Below are 20,191 nucleotides of genomic sequence, written 5' to 3'. Positions count from 1 at the left end.
GCGAGCAAAGAGGGCGAGATATTTATAATCGATTACGGAAGTAGGCCGAGGAATCGGTATGTAAATGTGTCGCTCGCACGATGCTAACTGTGTAACTCGGAACAATACGGTCGATACATCGGAGGATGCGATATTCGTAATCGATTACAGAAGTAGGTCGATTTATCGGTTACTCGCGCCGGAACAATAGATCGATACGACCCAGTTTTGTCGCGATGAACGTTAAGCGTTCCAGTTTGTTGCTCTTTTAGCATATTTCCATAAATATGAATTCACTTTTTGTTTTACATTTCATGAACGTTACACTCGTTTCAGTAACATTATTATTGCCACTGTGATAACAGTCTTCTAAATCTATTTGGGGTTTAGATATTGTTTTGTGCATTGTTTTGAAAGGCAAAGGCAGGGTTTGCTATGTAGTTACTCAAGAAAAATCTCACTGTTATAAATTACTCGACGTTGGTGTTGCAAAACAGATTTTCAAAATCAAATATATTTAGCCCCTTTAATTTTGAAGTATTTTCATGCCACAAAAACGTTACCTAGATTTGTTTTCACAGAAAGTTAACTACAGTAACTACAAACTGAATGGCTACTAAAATTGTACCTCTATCTGTGTGCGCCGCTGCCCGTTTCAGCTCAATTTGAAGTTGAATCCCAGCCAAATACTGATTATACTTTTTCAGAGCACATCGCTGAATTTTTAACTTTGCACCTGACCTTCTCCAAGTTCGTGTTTCCATTAGTGATACAGAGCCAAAAGCATTTGTTTATTAATAGTCCACGAGGCCTCTGCCAATTCCAACCTTTATGAATATTCCGATGCATTTAATGCATGTATTTGGTTCTCGCGGACACGACACATATTGTAGATTGTATTCTACATGCACGTGGGATATTTACGTGATCATTAACATAGGAGATAGCTATAGAGTGGGTAAACATATTTATCAACTGAAGAGCTGAGATAAGGCCGCCAAGTTTACAATGAGATATCGAAAGTTGACTGACATTGGTCCATTTTCTGCTGTCTGCAGCGTAACGTGATGCTGATAATAAGTTGACGTGTTATTTTCATGTATGGTTACTACGTGTTGTGGTAAAAAAATCATATTATTTACTCCATCAGAGGGAGAGTGTTTTTCTTCTAATTCTTTTGGAGGATATCAGGATACTATTGCATTCATTATTACTTTTCATTGCAATGACGAACATACAAAGTAGGTATTTTAAGCCATGTATGAATGGAGATGAGTGTAGGATGAGCGGCGTGGTCTTGTAGTATTGTTAGTGACTAAGGCCGACATATTTATAATTTGTGCAAATTCCATTTTTTCAAATTCTATGGCTTTTCCCAGAGGTTGGCGTCAAATTCAGAGACATTTCACCTCTCTAACTATTTTCGTATTTATGAAACAAATAATAAAGGACACCACGTTAATACAATTCTACGTTTGAAGTTAATTGTTTTTTGTGTTACAGATTAATGCTGATATTTTCCAAGAAACAAAGTGATGACTACCTTTCAGGGTTTAGTAAAAGATCGTGGTTTTCAATACGTTTTATAATTAACTTTAACAAGAAAATATAAACGCTAAACTTACTTATCAAACTTAGTTTAAAATCCAAGGTGAACATATGAATAACGATGGGATTTTAAACGACGCTTAACTCACTGCGATTTTCTTGATCCCTATAAAAGCAATAATCTTTCCTCGTAGAAGTGATTATGAACAACCGGAAGTCAATATTTAGCTGGTCAGCTGATCGGCCACGTGACCAATCACATGGCGCTACGGCAGGTGCCGGAAGACGTGAACTTTCAATGTTGTGAGAAAGGTCATGATTACAAGTATGCGCTCTCACTATTGTAATACATTACACGTTGTAATACAGGTCAGGTTCATCTATTGTGATTGAACACTTCTACGTTTAATTGATTGTTTAGACTTATCGTTTAGATTGATGAGCAACTAGATGATCTGATGAGACAAATATTAACATCGTGAATTGGGTTGCGATAATTTCGGTTCAAAACTACCACCTTGCCACCTTGAAGGGCTTTTGGGACTTAACATAATAACACAGAAATAATAACTAAAGTATTCCTAGATTTAATGTCGAATCTTAAAAAATATATGAACATTTCAGTACAGTAAGAATAAATCACAAAGGCTATTATAATAATAATAGATGAGTGAACGAAGTGAACGAATCTATGTATCGTGTATAGCGGAGTCGGAGAAAAGTTGTCCGCTTGTCTGTGAGTGTGTCTGTGTGTTCGCACCAAAAACTCAAGAACCGTTGCACTTATAGCGTTCAAATTTTGCACAAATAATTATGACACCAGTGGGAAGACCTCATTAAAATTCTAGACGATTCCGTTCAGTAGTAATTATAAAAACCTTAAAAACATTTTTAAATTTGTCCCATAAGAATAACATTAGGAGCTACCTTCTTATTCTTCTTATTTGTTTACGTTTTGCGACCAACAATTTTGTTGTCTACTTAAGACAGAGAGAACGACTTTTACTCTAAGCTATTTCATTCATGGAGTAAACAGTTTGGCGTCTATGAATATATATCATTATAATTTCACAGGTTTTAGAATAATGTTGTTTAAGTTAATTAAATTTCACAACTTTCTGAATAATAAATTGAACTTCACAATATTAATCGGCAGTTATATACCGTTTATGTTCAGTATTAAAATTCACCTTTAAATTAAAAATATATATGTATATATTTAGAACAAAGCAGCTTTTAACATTATTCAATTTAATGTTGGCATTGAATATTAAATATTCAAAGATGTTAGTAATACTAAAATGCTATGCGAAGGGGGGGGGAACAGGTCCACGACGTAGAAAGTGGTAAAGGAAGCGGAAAGGTGAGCAGTGCGGAGTGTGGAAATCCTTTGTGACTGTTAAATTAATATATCTGTAATACTTAAATGCTATGGAAAAAGAGGGAAACAGGTCTACGATGTAGGAAGTAGTGAAGGAAGTAGTCAAGGCGAGCGCTCCGGAGTGTGGAAAGCCTTTGTGACAATTATAGTAATGTATCTACAATTCTAAAAACGCAATGGGAAGGGAGAGAAACAGGTTCACGACGTAGGAAGTGGTGAAGGAAGTAGTCGAGGCGACCATTCCGGAGCGTGGGAACCCTTTGTGGCAGTTAGAATAATGTATCTGCAATTCTAAGAATGCTATGGGAAGGGAGAGAAACAGGTCTACGACGTAGGAAGTGGTGAAGGAAGTAGTCAAGGCGAGCAGTCCGGAGTGTGGGAACCCTTTGTGACAGTTAGATTAATGTATCTGCATAATAAAATGCTAAAGGAAGGCAGGGAAACAGGTCCACGACGTAGGAAGTGATGAAGGAAGTAGTCAAGGCGAGCAGTCCGGAGTATACAGACCCTTTGTGACAGTTAGGTTAATGTACCTGCAATACTAAAATGCCATAGGAAGGGAGGTAAACATGTCCACGACGTAGGAAGTGGTGAAGGATGTAGTCAAGGCGATTAGTCCGGAGTGTGGGGACCCATTGTGACAGTTAGATTAATAGATCTGCAATAAAAAAAATTCTAAAGGAAGGGAGGGAAACAGGTCCATGACGTAGGATGTGGTGAAGGAAGTAGTCAAGGCGAGCAGTCCGGAGTGTGGGGACCCTTTGTGACAGTTAGGTTAATGTACCTGCAATAATAAAATGCCATAGGAAGGGAGGGAAACATGTCCATGACATAGGAAGTGGTGATGGAAGTAGTCAAGACAAGCAGTCCGGAGTGTGGGGACCCTTTGTGACAGTTAGGTTAATGTACCTGCAATACTAAAATGCCATAGGAAGGGAGGGAAACATGTCCACGACGTAAGAAGTGGTGATGGAAGTAGTCAAGGCGAGCAGTCCGTACTGTTGGAAATCCATAACGTATATTACCAATGACTTTGGTTAATTAATGGATGAGAAGTTAGGATTGTTGTTGACTAAGATTTGGTTGATTTGCCCATACAAATAACATTGTGTTCACCAGTGACACCGGTAAGTAGGCTAGGTGTGGGTGGACTCTTTCATTACTGCGCTCATGTTCACTCATCCCGTTACGCGCAGAATAAGCGTACTACTAGTAATAGATAAGGATTGGGTAAAAACTGGGTTGATTTTTTATGTAGATCGTATATTTTCTTTATTAGCCTTGTAAAAGTCACAACCTACTTATCTTTGGGGATCCTAATTTTGAAGTTTGACTAAAATATGGCAGTCATAAAACATTAATTGCCATATCGTGTATTATGAACACTACTGATTTTATTAGCATTATTTCTTTTAGATATTTTTATTTTAGCCGCCACCTCTCATTTAATGATTCTCCTTTTACAACACTAATTCCTCAAACCAAAATCACTCAAAATTTTACAGAAACATACTTTTTTTTCTTGCGGGCCTTATTTTTTCACGTTACCGGTACGCATTATTTCAGGCAAAATGGGTGAATTTATCACTACTTCTTTAGCACTTTACAACCCTTCTCATCATATTCGGGTAGCTAACGCGTAACAAAGTAGGCCTGCCAACAATGCACCATTCTACGGCCATATTAAACAGTGCTGACAACTTAGACAATGCCTCGTCTGTCGGGGTTTTATGACAGGAATTAGTTATCAGGAGACTTTACAACCACATGCGGTAAGGCAGCATGATAAAACATGAAGATGTATTGTGGAGTTTTATTATATAATGTTTTTTATAATTTATGGCTGTGAAATGCATCACGTATTGAAAGAAACCTTTCTTGTCTCAAAATTTTCAAAATCTTTGAAAATAATTTTCAGAATAGGCGTTTCTCAACAAGTACCTAACTTATTATTTATCAAAATTACAGGAACCATTGTTAATTTTGTCCAATTGAATTGTAAAAAAAATTATACTATGATACGAAACATTATTATAGCCAGTTTAGAATCGTAATGCTTAACTTAATACAGCTCTTCACGTTAAATAAAAAAAATTTTTTTGAATAAACCATTTGTATGCAACTGCGCTGATACAGTCCATTTATTTATTTATTCTCGCCACGTGGTTCAAACATACCTATCAATATAGAACGCAATGCTGTGGAGCATGTGGTGCAGAAACTCAGTACGTCAATATCAAGCCAAACGGATACATAATCGAATACCATTGACGCTGTAACCGCAATAGCGATATCATCGGCTTATCATCAGTTTGGCCAGCGCTATCATCAGTTTAGCATCAGTACTGATGGTGATTTATTGGCTATGCATTAGCAAGCCTGCTCAAACGTAAATATACCAGTGAAGTCGTCGGTATATTTAGATCTGCTTTCTCCGCAAACATGTGGAACGTGTGTGACTTTTCATTGCGAGAATGTAACTTCTGATGCTTTGTTTGACGTTTTGCTGTTGGTTTTTATTTAAAGTGTGGTGAAATGGAATTGTTGTATGTTTTACTACGGTCTACACTGTGGTTTGACTGTTCCTTCCCTACGTTGTAAAAATAATATAATACAATTCTTAAGTCATGCTCTTTGGGCTTGCGAAACTATAGCGAAAGTTGAGACGAATTAGTTAGTTAGATATGTATTGCTCGAAGATACCTTAACAGACAAAATTAATTTTTGAATTAATTATATGTACAATTATTAGAAGCTTCGTCCCTTTTCTTTCGGTTTAGTACTAGAATATGAAAATGAAATTTTATTACGCAAGCTGTATCAAAACTGCGACTTTAATATTGAAGTGGCGCTGTATAATAAGTTACAATAAGAATACATGTTGGAACTATTTAAATTGTACTGTAGTTCTTGTTTGTTTAAAATATTCAAAAGTAAACACGGTATCTTCCTCTTACTTCTCAATAACTCGGTGAACTATAAAAGGGTGTTATAAATACTAGTGCTAAATCAAATTGTTTTCTCAACCAGCGTTTTTCTTAAATAGTTTGCAGTACCTTATAAACCTTTTTTAAAGCTCCTTAAACTGCGAATGTTGATGAGTGTAAACCTTTTTTGTTTGACTTTTGGATACTGAAGTTCTGTTTTTAGTAGTTAAATTTTTTACAGGTTAGATTCGCACTTCTACCTCAGTCTCAACAATTTTCCCTTTTATCTTTGATAGTTTCTCAAATTATCTACAGCACATCTGCACTGTCTTGTAGCATAAATAATTCTTCATCTTCCCTTATTTTCATTTATATCTCCACATTTCCTCCTACAGCGTAGTTCGCACCTCTCGTATCTCGGTTCATTATGCCAGATAGTTCTCGGCGGAGACTAATGGTGTTGGAATGACAGCGGCATCCATCAGGGACGATTGTAATGTCTTTATAAACAGCTGTTTATGGCCGCTGAGCGCTGATTGTCAGCTGGTTCATTCTGATTGCCTCGGTTTCCGGTTGCGCGGTCTGTGTCGAATTAGTTCTGGAGGCTGTTCTGTTGCGACGTAGATTCGCTATGCTTATAGCCATGGGTGTATTGAAATGTGTTGAAACAAGAGATAATGATTGGGTTCGTTGTAATTTATGTAAATTTTTGGCAGATTGTTTCGAACTTTTTTGAGCTTATACAACAAAGCTTAAGCTAATTAAATGCCGTGTGCTCTGAGACATAACGTTCTGTTTGTGATTAAGAAATTGCCATACATAATGATTACCATAATTACCATCAAATGCTCACAGACGGATTGAGAAACACTTTAACTTAATTTTCGTTTATACCTGATATGCAATAGTTTCTTAAATCCAAACGTACTTAAAGGATCATTTTATTAATCAATTGGTTGGATGAATCATAAAGAATCTCTATTATTTATCTTGTCAATGGCATTTCGTTAATCAGTTTTTACCGAGTATCTCATAGGTTTGCTCTGAAAATTTGTGTAAACAATAAACATAAATTGTTTATAAAAACTTGTTTTATGGCCTAGATCAAATTTCGTAACAGCTTCCTCTATAAAACTATACAATGTTAAGGTCCCTAAAAGGTTGAAACTTTCCAATCACTTAAAGTTGCTTTGTCTACTACTGATATTTTATAACCAACATAAACTTAAGGATACTTTCTAGTTCGTTCAGTTCGCCTCCTACTCTATCTTCAGCTAGGCAAAGAAAATGATCACTACTGTACATAGTTTGTTTCCAACTCAAAAAATAATACATAGGATTTTCCCACTGATACTGGTCTGCCTTACAACACCGGTACTTGGTAAACCATTATACTTTGGATTACTCAAGGCTCACTTTTAAATCTCCCACTTTTTCAGATTTTCCTTCGTGAATAAACCTCAAACTCATTTTAGACCTCCAGTGTACTTGCACACTTGATGAAAAAACGGGAAATTGTGAATAATTATTTGTTCTGTCCTTGTTCGGTGTTTTGAGAAAGTGCGGCGTTGGTGGAGCGGGACTGATCCTTGTGAAAGGCCGGTGATGGCTGTCGAAACGTCGTCCTTACAACGGCAATCTCGGTCCAGCGTTGTCCTTCGGTGTAATATCACAAGTGTGTTATGTGTTATCATGTTGTTATACGCGAGGTTTTAATTTATATTCAGTGTCAGATACAACTCTTGTGGTTTTTAGAGGACGGCAGTGGTCAACTATTGCTTGGGTTTGACGTGAAATGCACTCAAAATGTATATCACGTCTTGATAGATTTCGGTCCTTGATGTACGCAGCCTGCGAAGAATTAACACCTTCCATAAGTTGTCTTAAGCATTGCTTCACTAGATATGTTTATCTTATGTTTATATCATTAATTGACAAGTGTGTAGCCTTTTGATGGCTTGAAACAGGACCCAGCTGATCTTAGTAACAAAGATACAAAGATCGTCTCACTCCATTCTACTGCACACTCATACTTCACTCAAATCTGATCTCGATAATGGTAATGATAGCGATATCCCAATGACAAATGGCATCTGACTCCAAAAATGATCTCGGTTATAGTCTGTATAATGGAACCTGTAGTCGTAGTCTGACCCTCCGTCGATCTGGGGACTGGCCAATAGTTTTACGCCCAGGCAGACTTGGTTGAGGAGACAGGTTCCATCATACAGACTATATAATCGAAGTAGTAATTGGATCAAATCAGTGAGACACAACTACAACTACTTTTTCACAGTCCAATAGTCCTTTATTTCCTCACCGCCACCTTGTAGGATATACGAGACCTACATCGCCTACTTTCCACGATTTACATCCTCAGGTGTTACACATAGCTGAAATTCCTCGTAAACTCAGCACACTCGACCATTCAAATCACCAAGTAAACGTACGACCGTTACACTAGTTGCAAGATGGCGGAGGCGTGGTCGTGCTCGGTGGCGGACAGTTGCACAACAACTGGGCCGGAGCGATCGCGGTAACCATCGCACCTGTTACCGGTGTGGAGTGGCTACTTGGAACGGGTAACGACTAACGGCATCCGTGGCACGGCATGCATGTAATTGGGTGCCTTCACTCGTTCATATGTTTATACTGTATAGTTATTCTGTCCGATGATAATTTCGCAAAAACATTGAATTTTTGGAATAAGTAAATGTGTAATATGAAGTATGATTTTGTAATCAATGAGTACATGCCACTGGAAAATATAGTTGATTTGGAAATAGAGTGCGGGGCTTCGGTTCCCGAGTTCTCAGGTTCAGACCCCGCCAATCGCCAAATGATAATTCTGCATCATTCTACACCCAGCCTGTACTGTATTGTGTTATTGATTCGGTTCTAGATTCTAGTTCTAGGATATGAAAAGAGGACATAAACTCATACAAACAATTTTAAATACTTCTTTGTAATGCTCTTCTGTGATACCTACGTATATGTTAGATTTGTGTTTCACAAAGGTTGGTTCAGCTATTAATCTGTCAAGAAAGGCTGTCCTTCAACATCGTTGCATAACTGCAATAATACACCAGACGAGGTATTTTCTGTAGACGTGCGGAGATTACATTGCAGCTGTCTGGAACCGCAAATAACGCGGGAATGTCAAGTGTTTTGGAGGGAATCTTGTACAATAACAGTTATATCGGTGAGGAAATAACAAATGATCCCTCAATGACGTCACTGGACCGAATCTTATACTAATAGCCTCTGGCATAAACGACATATAAACAGTTTACTCACGGGCCAGTGACGTCATTTGTTTATATTGCCTAGCAGCTGTGAAGATAACAACAGAATAAAGATCACCTATGTAAGTTTATAGACGATGGTAAAACGCCAAGCTGTGTTGTGGAACCTATCTCCTGACCTCCTATCATCTAACCTGGAGAATGGTCAAAGGTTTAAGGTCCGGACCAGTCCCAGGTAGACGGATGATCATGAAACAGGTTCCGTCACACAGGCATGATTTACTACCAGGATTCAAATTCGGCTTGAAAATATGTGGACCAAAGTCTGTCGGGTTGGATCGTATAGAATTTGACAAAATGGATAGTGTAGCACCTTAGTACTCTAGTGGGAGTGGATGTGGAAGATACACCTTTGCACCGTGAAGATGAAATGCCCGCGGCAATCTGTGAAGTAAATGAGTCATTATTTGATGGTACACAGTAATGACGGACCGTTATACCAATCTATGTTGCCCTCTGGCGGTGGTCACTCGGCCTTGCATACGCTCCCATGGCCTTGTGCACCTCAGCACGACCTACTGGCTCAAAGTCTCATAAACTCCGCTGTTTAAATAGTTATTTGACGTTCAAATTGTAAATCGTGACTAGTGCTTTGTTGAATGGGCAGGCCTTAATTTGTTGCTGTAAGAAGCTTAACATGAAATATCCTGTGTTCTTTGTTCAGGAGGGATAACTAATAATTAGAAGGGAGTGTTAAAGAAAAAAAACGTTCATGGCAATAGCAATACCTCTCGAAGCGGATAATTTCGGAGTTATTTTTGGAATAAAGTCGTCCACTGTGATCTGTAACTTGGAATTTTTTATTACAGTAGTGTCATCTTGAGTGTGGCTACTCTAAAAGATTTCCCCGATTTTTAGTTCAGATATGAGCACTTTTCCAGCAAGACTTGTCGTGCATCCACTATGATTACGAAATGTACACAGTTCAACACTATAAGATCCACTCAATATAGACTTCCTACGACTGTTGGGATTGTCCATTCCGAATATCAAGTCACTCAGTTTGTCAAGGTTATAAAACTAAATTTTATTGGACGTTCTTATTTAAGGCTTTCAAATTGTGTAATTCATTATAACGTGTGCAGAAGCTTATTTAATTCAAAATCGCAAGAGCAGCAGAAGTGCCTAACAATTTAATCCTTGCACTTCACTTGCAGATTATTGCAAATATTGCCATTGGTTGTTTCAGATTTAATCCTATCAACATGTGAGATGTATTATCAACAACTGCACCACTTCATTCAAAGACAGAGAAAGAAGAAAGACTTTTACAACAGATTTGCCTTGCACATCACTTCTGTTTCCATATCTGTCAAGGTCGTTGACAGGGCAGACAAAATACTACTACCTTGTCAAAATGTTTTGGATGTTAATTCCTCTGGGAACCGACGCCGGAAAGTTCCGCTTGTGGAAACGTCTGTTTGTATGCTTTAGTGATCGGGTGGAATCGTTAGTGCGTCGTCGCCTGCATAAGCATGAGACATGAGCATGAGCGGGGATCACATAGATAAACTGCTACAACGCATATCAATCAGTAACGTCATTGAATAAAATATTGTCACATCCGGTGGAACTGCACATTATCAGCATTATGTGTGTGCAGTTTTGAATTGTAATATTGCTACCCCGAATGAGTTTTCTTCAGGAGTAGAAATAATTTAAAGTACGCTCGTTTCTTATGGTCGCAGTACCCACTAAAATTTGCCAAACCATTCAAACATTTCACTTTTGGAGGTTGGGGCTTCAGATCATTCTGTCTTCTGTAGGTTTAAAATGAAACTCTTCATCTTAGTTTACAGTTTTCACATATTTTGGTTTCATCGTAGGCCTACACCATATACGCTGAGATTATGTAACTGTAACTGTTCATGGAACAGTATGATTCTGCTGATATGTTTTGTATTTTTGTGTTATTACGGTCATACTTACCTTGCGTGAAATTCCGGGAACTAGAAAAGGATTTATAATGTAAAGTATATTAATCCCTGTTCAATATTAGTTCGACGTGTACGCCGGGTCCGGGTAGTACAAGATACAATACTAGAAGATTATTAACTTTAGTTTACACTTTCATAGGGTCAATAAAGTGAAGGGGTGAACGGATAATAATCAGTTCCTCTGACATCAGAATACCTGATAGCACTCTTCAATGACCTGCAACTTCGGATTCATCCACGCATCTTTCAAGTACGTCCGCCGTATAATACAACCATTTCCTCAACCAATATATAATTTATCGTTGTCACCAGCCATGAAAGTAAAGGATGACCGGTTGCCTGTCCTATCGCACGTAGACTGGGTAGAACCTCTGCGGAATACAAGGACTAAATTACTCCGCACAAGGGAGTATGACGTAGACAGGACTTTGGTTCTTGCCGTCTTAACCATTCTGCTTCCTTTACGACTTCCACTCCATTGGCTGGACATATCCGTGACCTTCTTTTGTTCCTGTCCGAGTTTCCGGATTGTCACTTGCGGATTGTAATTTTTATGTCTTCCCTTCACATCCTAGAAACGTTCTAGCCCGGAACAGTTTCACACATTACTTTAAGACTGGGCTTAGATGATCGTGGAACTATACTAAATACATTAGTGAGTGGTGGGATTTGAACCTAGGCACCTGTGGATCGGAACCTTGAGTTCTGCCACTTGACCACATCGTTCCTCTACGGGTACTTCAAAGAGTTAAACTTCACTTTGATTCAAGCCACGGGTGTAGAATTTATGCCGTATTCTTAATTACGGGGACCCTGGTTTGGAATTTTAATACGAAGAATTCACCATCTCAAAAGCGAAAAAACTTTTTCCTACAGTTACCTAACCATGTACATGTTCTCTCACTGATTTGAGAAAGCAAAGTGGCCAATTCGCTCATCAGTGAGACAATGTTAACATTGTCTCACTCTAATTACTTTGTCTCACTCCAGATTTGCAACGTGAAGGCACGAAGTAGTGAGCGCGTAACATGCAGGCAACGTCGTATGCGCGCGAAATACGTTGGCAGCACTGGCTGTAAATCAGCTGGTCAGCTGTTGTACTGTTGTAATTGTCACTTCACATTAAATGCTATATTAAAAGTTCACTTCTGTGTAAAAGTAGGTTATGTTTCTTCACAAATTTTATTTGTTTTATGGTAACTGTAGGAAAAGTATAATGTGCAACTCGAGCTCAAAGTACAATTGCCTCACTCGAGAAACCATTCCTGAGTAAGGATTTCTCTCGAGTGAGTCAATTGCTCACTTTTCTCACTAGTTGCACAAATAACTATACCTATGTGACATTTTAAATTATTAGACATCAGTCCTGTTAAATATTATATTTTATACATATACTGACAAGACGCAAATCAAAGAAGTATAAAATAAGAAGAACAAAACAAACTGAAATACAGGTGGCACTGGAGAGAAGAAGAAACATCATGATTCAGTCAGTTTTATTTAGTTAGTGGCAGCGATCAGCCTGAACAGTTTTGATCAGTTTATTATTTTTATTCTATTATTATTTTTCAACGTGACAAGTTTTAATTATGGTGAATGTCAATGATGAAACTATTGACATACCACAATGTATAGATGATGTGGTTGCATACTAAAGGCCTTACGAAGTTCTAAGGAACTAAACTAGTCTTCATACCAACAACTGTGGTTGGATAAGGTAATCATTTTATTGTTTCTGTATTTTTTCCCAAAATTTTTATAGTGAAAGACTTCTAGTAAAATTTTGGTTGGGTTAGGCAAGTTGATCCCAATTCATTATCTTGTAATTCTTTTAGTTATTGTTGTGATTTTATACTCAATGATGGAAATCGATCTTTGAGCATCGATGGTCAAAATCTGGTGAGTCTTTAATCTACATTAAATCCTGGGAGTAGTTGAATGAAGTCCCAAGAAACTTAAACAATACTTTTAATGTACAATGTAGCCTAATGTACATTTTTTGAATTGGCAAAACCCATGTTTTCTTTTTACCCTGGACTGAATATACACTTAACCTCTCCTCTAATCCTAAAGGCTAGTTGTGTCACGAAAATTGCCTCATGTTTCAGTACCCAACATAGTAAATTACTGTTACTGTTACCGACTCTTAGTGTTATCAACAAACAAAGTAGCTCAACCCTTGTTTTCCGGGTATATTGTGTTGGAGCCATTATGGTTCTGTAGTGTAAGCGAGCGGTTGACGGCGGCAAGTTATTACTCTATGCTCTGTGCCATAGAGCAATTACGTATAAACTGCTGCCTCCATGCGCCACGGATTGTTGGGCTTCCTGGATTACAGTTAGCAGACTCGGATCATATCACCTGCCACCTGCAACTGCAGTAACTGCACCTTCACGTGGTTCTAATTATACCTCTGTGGTCGCCTGTGTGTGTCATTGTACAACCTATTTCAGAAAACACCATTAAGTTCAGTATTTATTAACACTGTTGAGATTGAAGATATGTTTATGCGTTAAGAATTTGAAGTATTGGAAAAAGTAAATAGATATTAAATACTGTAGGTTGAAACATAACGTTTTTAATTGGTGTTGAACACAAATTATGGGACAAATCTGGACGTTAAATAACATTATGGGACCAAAACATTATGGTCTATCAGTAAAAATAGTTGCAATCAACATGATATTGAAACCGGTCGCTTCACTTTTTCAAAACTAATGCATATTACAGTACTTTCTTTATACAATAAATGCAACATGGTAGTGGTGTATAAGTTACTGTTCAACCCTCAATAACATGTATTACAAGTACTGTACACTGATGCGAGGTAATTTTAATATTTCAGCGAACTGCTTTCAAATGCTACTCGGATTGCTCTTTGCAAAATATTAATATAGAAATAATCTACGACATAAATATCTTTCAAAACAGAAATACGTGTTCCTATCTTGTGCGTTATATGTTTACCATTTTGCCAAATCGCTCAGAAGAAGGATAGAATGGTTGGTTGGAGTTATTTAGACAGACAAAACTGCAGACTAATGCAGTTAACTATGCGCTATCTGTTATGACCAATCACTGACACCTCATTGTCATCATTCCTCGGTGACAGTTCAAGGTAAATAGCTTCTGGATTTAAATAACTCCTAGAACACTCAGGACTACTAGGACTCCTGGTATATCTACTACTTAGTATATACTAGTAGTCCTAAGTGTTATCGGGGAAGGGTTGTTATTACTTTCGTATTTAAAAAATCCTTACTAATAGTTATAGATAAGGTCTACTAAGCCTTCATAATTCCATGAATGTTATGTCATTACATAATATATGTAATTAATTTAACGTACTCGAAATTTCCAAGAAACCTTCTACTTACGATTTTCAAAACCCCTTACAAACCACTTTTTCTAGTTATACGAATATCTGTGTTGAAATATTTGTTTCGACAACATTTTTCGTGGTTATAAATACTTTAGTTACCAATTTGAACTAATTTTATTTTCTTGTTACAGGTACGTGGTGTTGAATTACTTTCGTCTTTTGTAAGTAAAGTATATACCATAAATTACTAGTAATTGGTTTAAATTATTTTTTAAGAATTAAAATTGTTTAAGGGAACTTAAATAATAAGTTAAGTTCAATAAAAAATACAATTCTTAAGAGAAACCCAAAGTGTATTCCAGGAAAGGTAGTAAAGAATTGGCCCAAGTGAAAGGCTTTAAAGAAAGACTGAGAGCAAAGCGTTTCCTTTTATCTGTAGAGAACCATCAGCTTTCAAAAGGTCAATAATTTTGTTTTACAGAGAGCCCCAATACTCTTTAAACGCAAAGTTTTCTCTAGTTTTAACTTCACCACAGTTTCAAGTGTATCCTAATGGATGAGGAAAGTAATTTCCAAAGATTGATTTTTCATGGGTGCGCCTTTATGCAATTTAGCCAATGTTATTCATATTGGGAGTAAACATGATTGTATTTTTTATGGCATTCAGTTTGAATAAATGCTCGTTAATAATTTTAAAGGACCTCCTTAATTTTTAGACAGGCAATTCTGTAATTTAACTACTGTACTTATCTTTGTTCTCATTGTTTTCCTGTCGTTAGTTAGTTATTTAACTAAATAAATGCTTAAACGTTTCATCAATAGTTTAAAAATACTTGCACAGCAACACCGGCTGTTTACATTTTTGATAAGTCAACTATTGTATTTTGCTTGTCCTCATGCAATCTCTAGAGGTTAACTGTAAGAAAGAACCATGAGGTCCTAAGATCGCTTTAATAAAGAAGAATTTAATTCTTCTTGCTTTACAAGCGACTCCTAAACATAACAGAATGTATATTCTCAAATTTGAATGCGCTACAAAAGTTGTACCCATTTTGAAATTTTCTCGTTTAAAAGTTGACTTTTGACATAAGTACTTGCAGAAGTAATAGTGTATGTTTTTTCCTAGTCATATAGCTCAATTTAACTAAGTTCCACCATTTATTCTTAGGAATAAGTTTCTTTACATAAAAAAATGTATGCTTCTTGTATTTGAAACCATTCATCTGTACATGAAACTAACCTGATTGCAACCGAAGTATTTTAGTTGAAAACTATCTCTAGTACTATCCCACTGAAATACATCAACCAACACTTTTCCCTTACTAGCTAAGCAGTTTCCTCTAGTACCCCCCCCCTCCCCCCCACAACCACCCCCCCATGTACCACTTGATGCTTGACGCCGCGATGCGTTCACCCCCCCCCCCCCACCGCCCTTATCTTCTCAAGTGCCTTTGTGAGGGAGTAAGGGAGGATGTCTATGAAGCTTCTCAGGAGGCGATTATGTCTTTTCAAAGCCGCGAGGGATGTTTATAATAGCTTGTTATTATGGACGACCTTTTTTCGAAAGGTTAAAACAAGCTAATTACTTCTTTAAGTTTTCTCATTGAAATGTGAGATACTGTTAACCAGTAGGGTGGAATTTTTTAATGAATTTTCACGGATACTCGGTATGGGAAAACTAAGAGTATACTGTCGGAAATCCGTGCATTTAAAATTAAGATATTTATTTGTGAGAATTAACAATAAGTATGTTAAATTTTAACCTAACCCAACCCAGTATTGTAAGCGATTAACTAAGAAAAGTATAAAACTTTGAGGTGGTAAGGATGTTACTTTTACAAAAATTTAAATAACTTTCCAATTATTGTAACATTATTTTACTACTGCATGTTACTAGTGGTAGTAACATTAGTTACAAGGAAGTGCGAGGAACCTCAAAAGATTTTCAATATTATAGAGGTAGTAAATTTAAATTAAACTAAATTCTATTCAAAACACTCGATGGAGACGTATGTAATAATTTCACACCACAACTTATTCCAGGGAGGAAGATGGATTGAACAATATCAGAAAAGATAGTAAATAGAATATTTGTTTATCTCATCATGTGTGCGTTCTCAATTCAACGCCACATTTGTGTTTATAATGTTATAAACACAAATGTGGCGTTGAATTGCGTGTCATCGCACAAACAATGAGAAGGCGACAAACTCAAACAGACTTGTATAGTTTCCAAGTGGAACAGTCATTGTTGGAGGTCCTTGTACTCAAACATATCGTGAGGACTACGATAATGGTCACTCTGTGGGATGGAGGTTCGATTGCGTTCAACTATTCATCTTAACTGTTCTCCTAGTCTGGTACACCAGAAAGCTTTTACGGCTAGGGAATTAGTGTCCTCTCTTTCGGGTAAAGGTGATAATATACGTAAATGATTTTAAGTCAGTGAGTAAAGGCTTGTTCAATTTAGGAGATAAATGATGCATTTTGATACTTTGAGTTGATTAACATACATACAAGTATTCACTAGAGCTTATCGCTGTCTAAAGTAGGTGTAAGTGGTTATAGCGCTACCTGGTAAGCTTAATGTCAGCGGTTCGATCTTGAAAAGTCAAATCCGTTGAGCTACAGTTGGAGGCAGCATTGACTAGACAACTCTGCTAGAAAATCGAGGCGATGTAATGTTGTGAGGTTGTTACCAACTAGGAGAATCTGCTCGTTGGTCATATCTTTACATATGTACCCCACAATCCCCTAGTTCAAATGTACAATGTACTTTATCCCCTAGTGCAAATTGCGCCAAACGTCTTGCAATTCTCTCACTGAGTGTATCTTCACTTGTATCTCTAACTCATTTTTGGATTTTTCAACATTGTACCCAGCTGCACTCGAAAATTGTGTTTTCAAAAATAGTCCTGGCTAAAACAGCGTGTCTTAACCAGTAACAAAGCTGTACAAGTGATCTAACTCTATTCCTTTATATGAAATACGCATCATTGTATATCTCGCTTAATCTAATGATTATAAATCCGCCCATCTCATCACAGTGGTGTTTTACTTGCGATTTCCTGGTAATTCTGTGTATGTTCGACTGTGACACTGATCTACTTTACAATCAAGGATTCCAAACATGTCTTGTGACCCATATACAAGTGTTGCCTCCAATGACATACCTGTAAACCTCAGCTGTGATCACAACTTATCGCAGAGGTGGCCGAGGTCGCTGGGAGGCTGTCCACCTGAGCCAAGGTGGCCTCGGTTCTTGGCCTAGTTAGAGTTCAGGTTACACAATCATCAACCGGTTCCTTCTCCTGGCCGATGTCACCGATGTTGACGTTGAACTACCAAAAACACATGCTTCAATATTTGAATGATTAATAGGTTTTTGTAGGAAACTTGACGAAAAATTACAATCAAAGATGGGTGAGTAAAAAAAATCTGCTCCAAAAACTCCTCAGAGTTGCTCATATTGAAACATGTTCTATTGTATTTTTCATGTAATATACTGTAAAATACCTGTTAAAGTTATTGCAGTGACTGCTATTTCAAAGACTATCCAAAGAGATTTAGGTAAACTTTAACAGAAAAACCCCTATACGTTTTCATAGTTTACCTATCTACTTCTTATACTTTACTCTCAGTTTTTCGTATACACAATTTACGTGGGATGATTTGTTTGGGGCACGTCATCTCGAGTAACATGAAGGGAAATGTCGTGATGGGTGATCTGCATCAGAGGCGACGAAGGCTCCCCGTGACATCCTGATAGTTGTTTTTGTAAGACGCTACCACCGCGGTAATGCGGAGATCAGTTACCGCGAAACTGGTTCCAACCTCCGCCGATCCCAAGGTTCGCCAAGCTGCTATCGGGTTTCTCCGCAAGTATGCGCCGTTTTCCGCCAGCGGTCGGCCGAGCCCCTACAGCTGCTGCCTGGGGGATCGTGTTGCCCGGGGGCTGATCTCGGTTTCGTGCTTCACCGGACTCTGGTCAGTTCCCATCGTGGTGTGGTAGGTTACGCAACCTGTGGTTTTCGAGGGTCCCCAGGGCACTTGTAGATCAAACCTTTGTCTTGAGTTAGTTTGTGCCTCAAGGTGAAGTGTTTTGCACGCATTGTTTATGGTGTTTTCTAAAGGTTGAGAAATCTTACCGAAGGCAGCAGTAGTCTTCAAATGGCATAGGCTACATCGTAAAATCTATCAAGGTGCTTCTGTTGTATTGTGTGCAGCTTGACTGCAAATTATTCTAGGCTATCATAAATTGTGTAGTAAGTTATTTAAAAATCAAATGGCGATGCAGGTTTGGTCCTACCAGCTATGAGCGAGGATGGTGATGGCGTGGAGTTGATTGGTGGCTACGTATTGCTGGAGCCCCAACTCTCACACACTGATGAGCTGCTCGTTGCTCCCACAAGTAGACGTCGTGTCGTGTCGCTATGTTGGTCAACAAGATTAGCCGAGATTTGGCGAAGCGTGGAAAGCCAAATCGTCGGCAATATTAGCGGGCATTTCGCCCAAGATATCGCACTAACGCTGCCAATTTGTCCCGTGTTCAGCAGATTTAGCTCCGCTACGCCATCGTGGCCGCCACGCCGTGTCCAAGGTCGGTGGCGGTGCCGGAAGATCGCCGGATGTGAGGGGGGCTCTGCCCCATCCGGTGGCGTCTCCACCTGCCGACGCTCGCTGGCTACCGGGAACAATGCCTCCTGCAACTCTCACTATCCTATAGCCATAGCCCTTTCTCTGGTTTCGTTCAAGTTTGCTTTTCGGCTACACTAATGCATTGCATTTCATGCCGTTTCTTTCTCTTCAGCATTATTGTGGACCTGCTTCAGCTAACAACAGATTCGTTTATTATCAGTCTGTGAATGTTGAAAAGCAGTCCTGATAGTCAGAATGCCCTCCGTTTGATACTGAGATAAGTTAAAAGTAAACCTAGTTGTAAATATTTAATCAAACGAGAGGTCGTCCAGTGGTCGAAACTCGACCAAAAATATGTAATGTACTCACTTATCTATTTTCACCCCACACTGTAAATAAAACATGTGATTGGAGTTTCCTCCATTTGTTTTGATTTTCTGTTTATATTTCGTTGTTATTTCGTAACCAGCATAGCAACGCATAAGATCCATGTTAATTTTTTCAAATTTTTAAACTCATTTTTTGTGCTTATCTTTGAGTCTATTTAAATTTATAAAGGGATTCTGCACACCTACAGGAAAATAGCTTTCCAACGGTATGCGTAGATTTTCCCTACGATGCACACGAGCTGAGAAAAAAGGTTTTAAAGAACATGCTTGCCTATTAATATATAGATAGATAGTGGTTTTGTGACATCTGATGCAGATCTAAATGACATCTGAAAGTCAGTTACCCACAGCTTATCACCCTTTCCACGCTCATCTTTTATTCATATAGATAAAATAGCTCAGTTGCACCCCATAGTAATTGGTGATTAAGTGTGGTAATTCACCCTTTAATGACGCATTACACCAACAACAATCTATGAAGCTAATTTGTTCTCGCAATAACGGGTTTTAATTCAACATTTTCGAATCAGTTTACGTTGCAGCACAATATTCAAATGATACGTAACAGTCGGTACAGTGCGGTAGTTTCCTTGTTAAAAGTTGTAGGTTGTGATGTTTTAATTGGCCATATGCGGTACTCGTCCACACAAACTAAAACGATAGCAATGTTGTGTTGAAGGGATTGTCTTCTTTCGCTGTTATATCACCGAGTTTCAGTGAGAGATTGATAGCTGGAGTTTGAAACCCAAACGTGTTGCCACGGTG

The 20,191-nt window shown here is 38.0% G+C and overlaps 1 protein-coding gene across 2 annotated transcripts in view; it reads left to right on the top strand.

Moving 5' to 3' along the window:
* Positions 1-20,191, top strand: part of LOC128992227 (uncharacterized) — a 71,838-nt gene that overhangs the window by 34,566 nt on the left and 17,081 nt on the right. The window contains exon 1 of one of the 2 annotated variants that reach the window (XM_054415699.1): positions 14,603-14,620. The exons of the other annotated variant lie outside the window; for it this stretch is intronic. The gene's annotated coding sequence lies outside the window, so the exon portion shown is untranslated. Of the gene's footprint in view, positions 1-14,602; positions 14,621-20,191 lie in introns of those variants that run through there. 2 annotated transcript variants of the gene reach the window in all.

Source organism: Macrosteles quadrilineatus, unplaced genomic scaffold (assembly GCF_028750875.1).
Source record: "Macrosteles quadrilineatus isolate MER2022 unplaced genomic scaffold, UCM_ALF_1.0 Scaffold_4__1_contigs__length_99947679, whole genome shotgun sequence".
NCBI lineage: Eukaryota > Metazoa > Arthropoda > Insecta > Hemiptera > Cicadellidae > Macrosteles > Macrosteles quadrilineatus.
The sequence above is the reverse complement of the archived record's forward strand: the minus strand, read 5'-3'. Positions and strand labels throughout refer to the sequence as shown.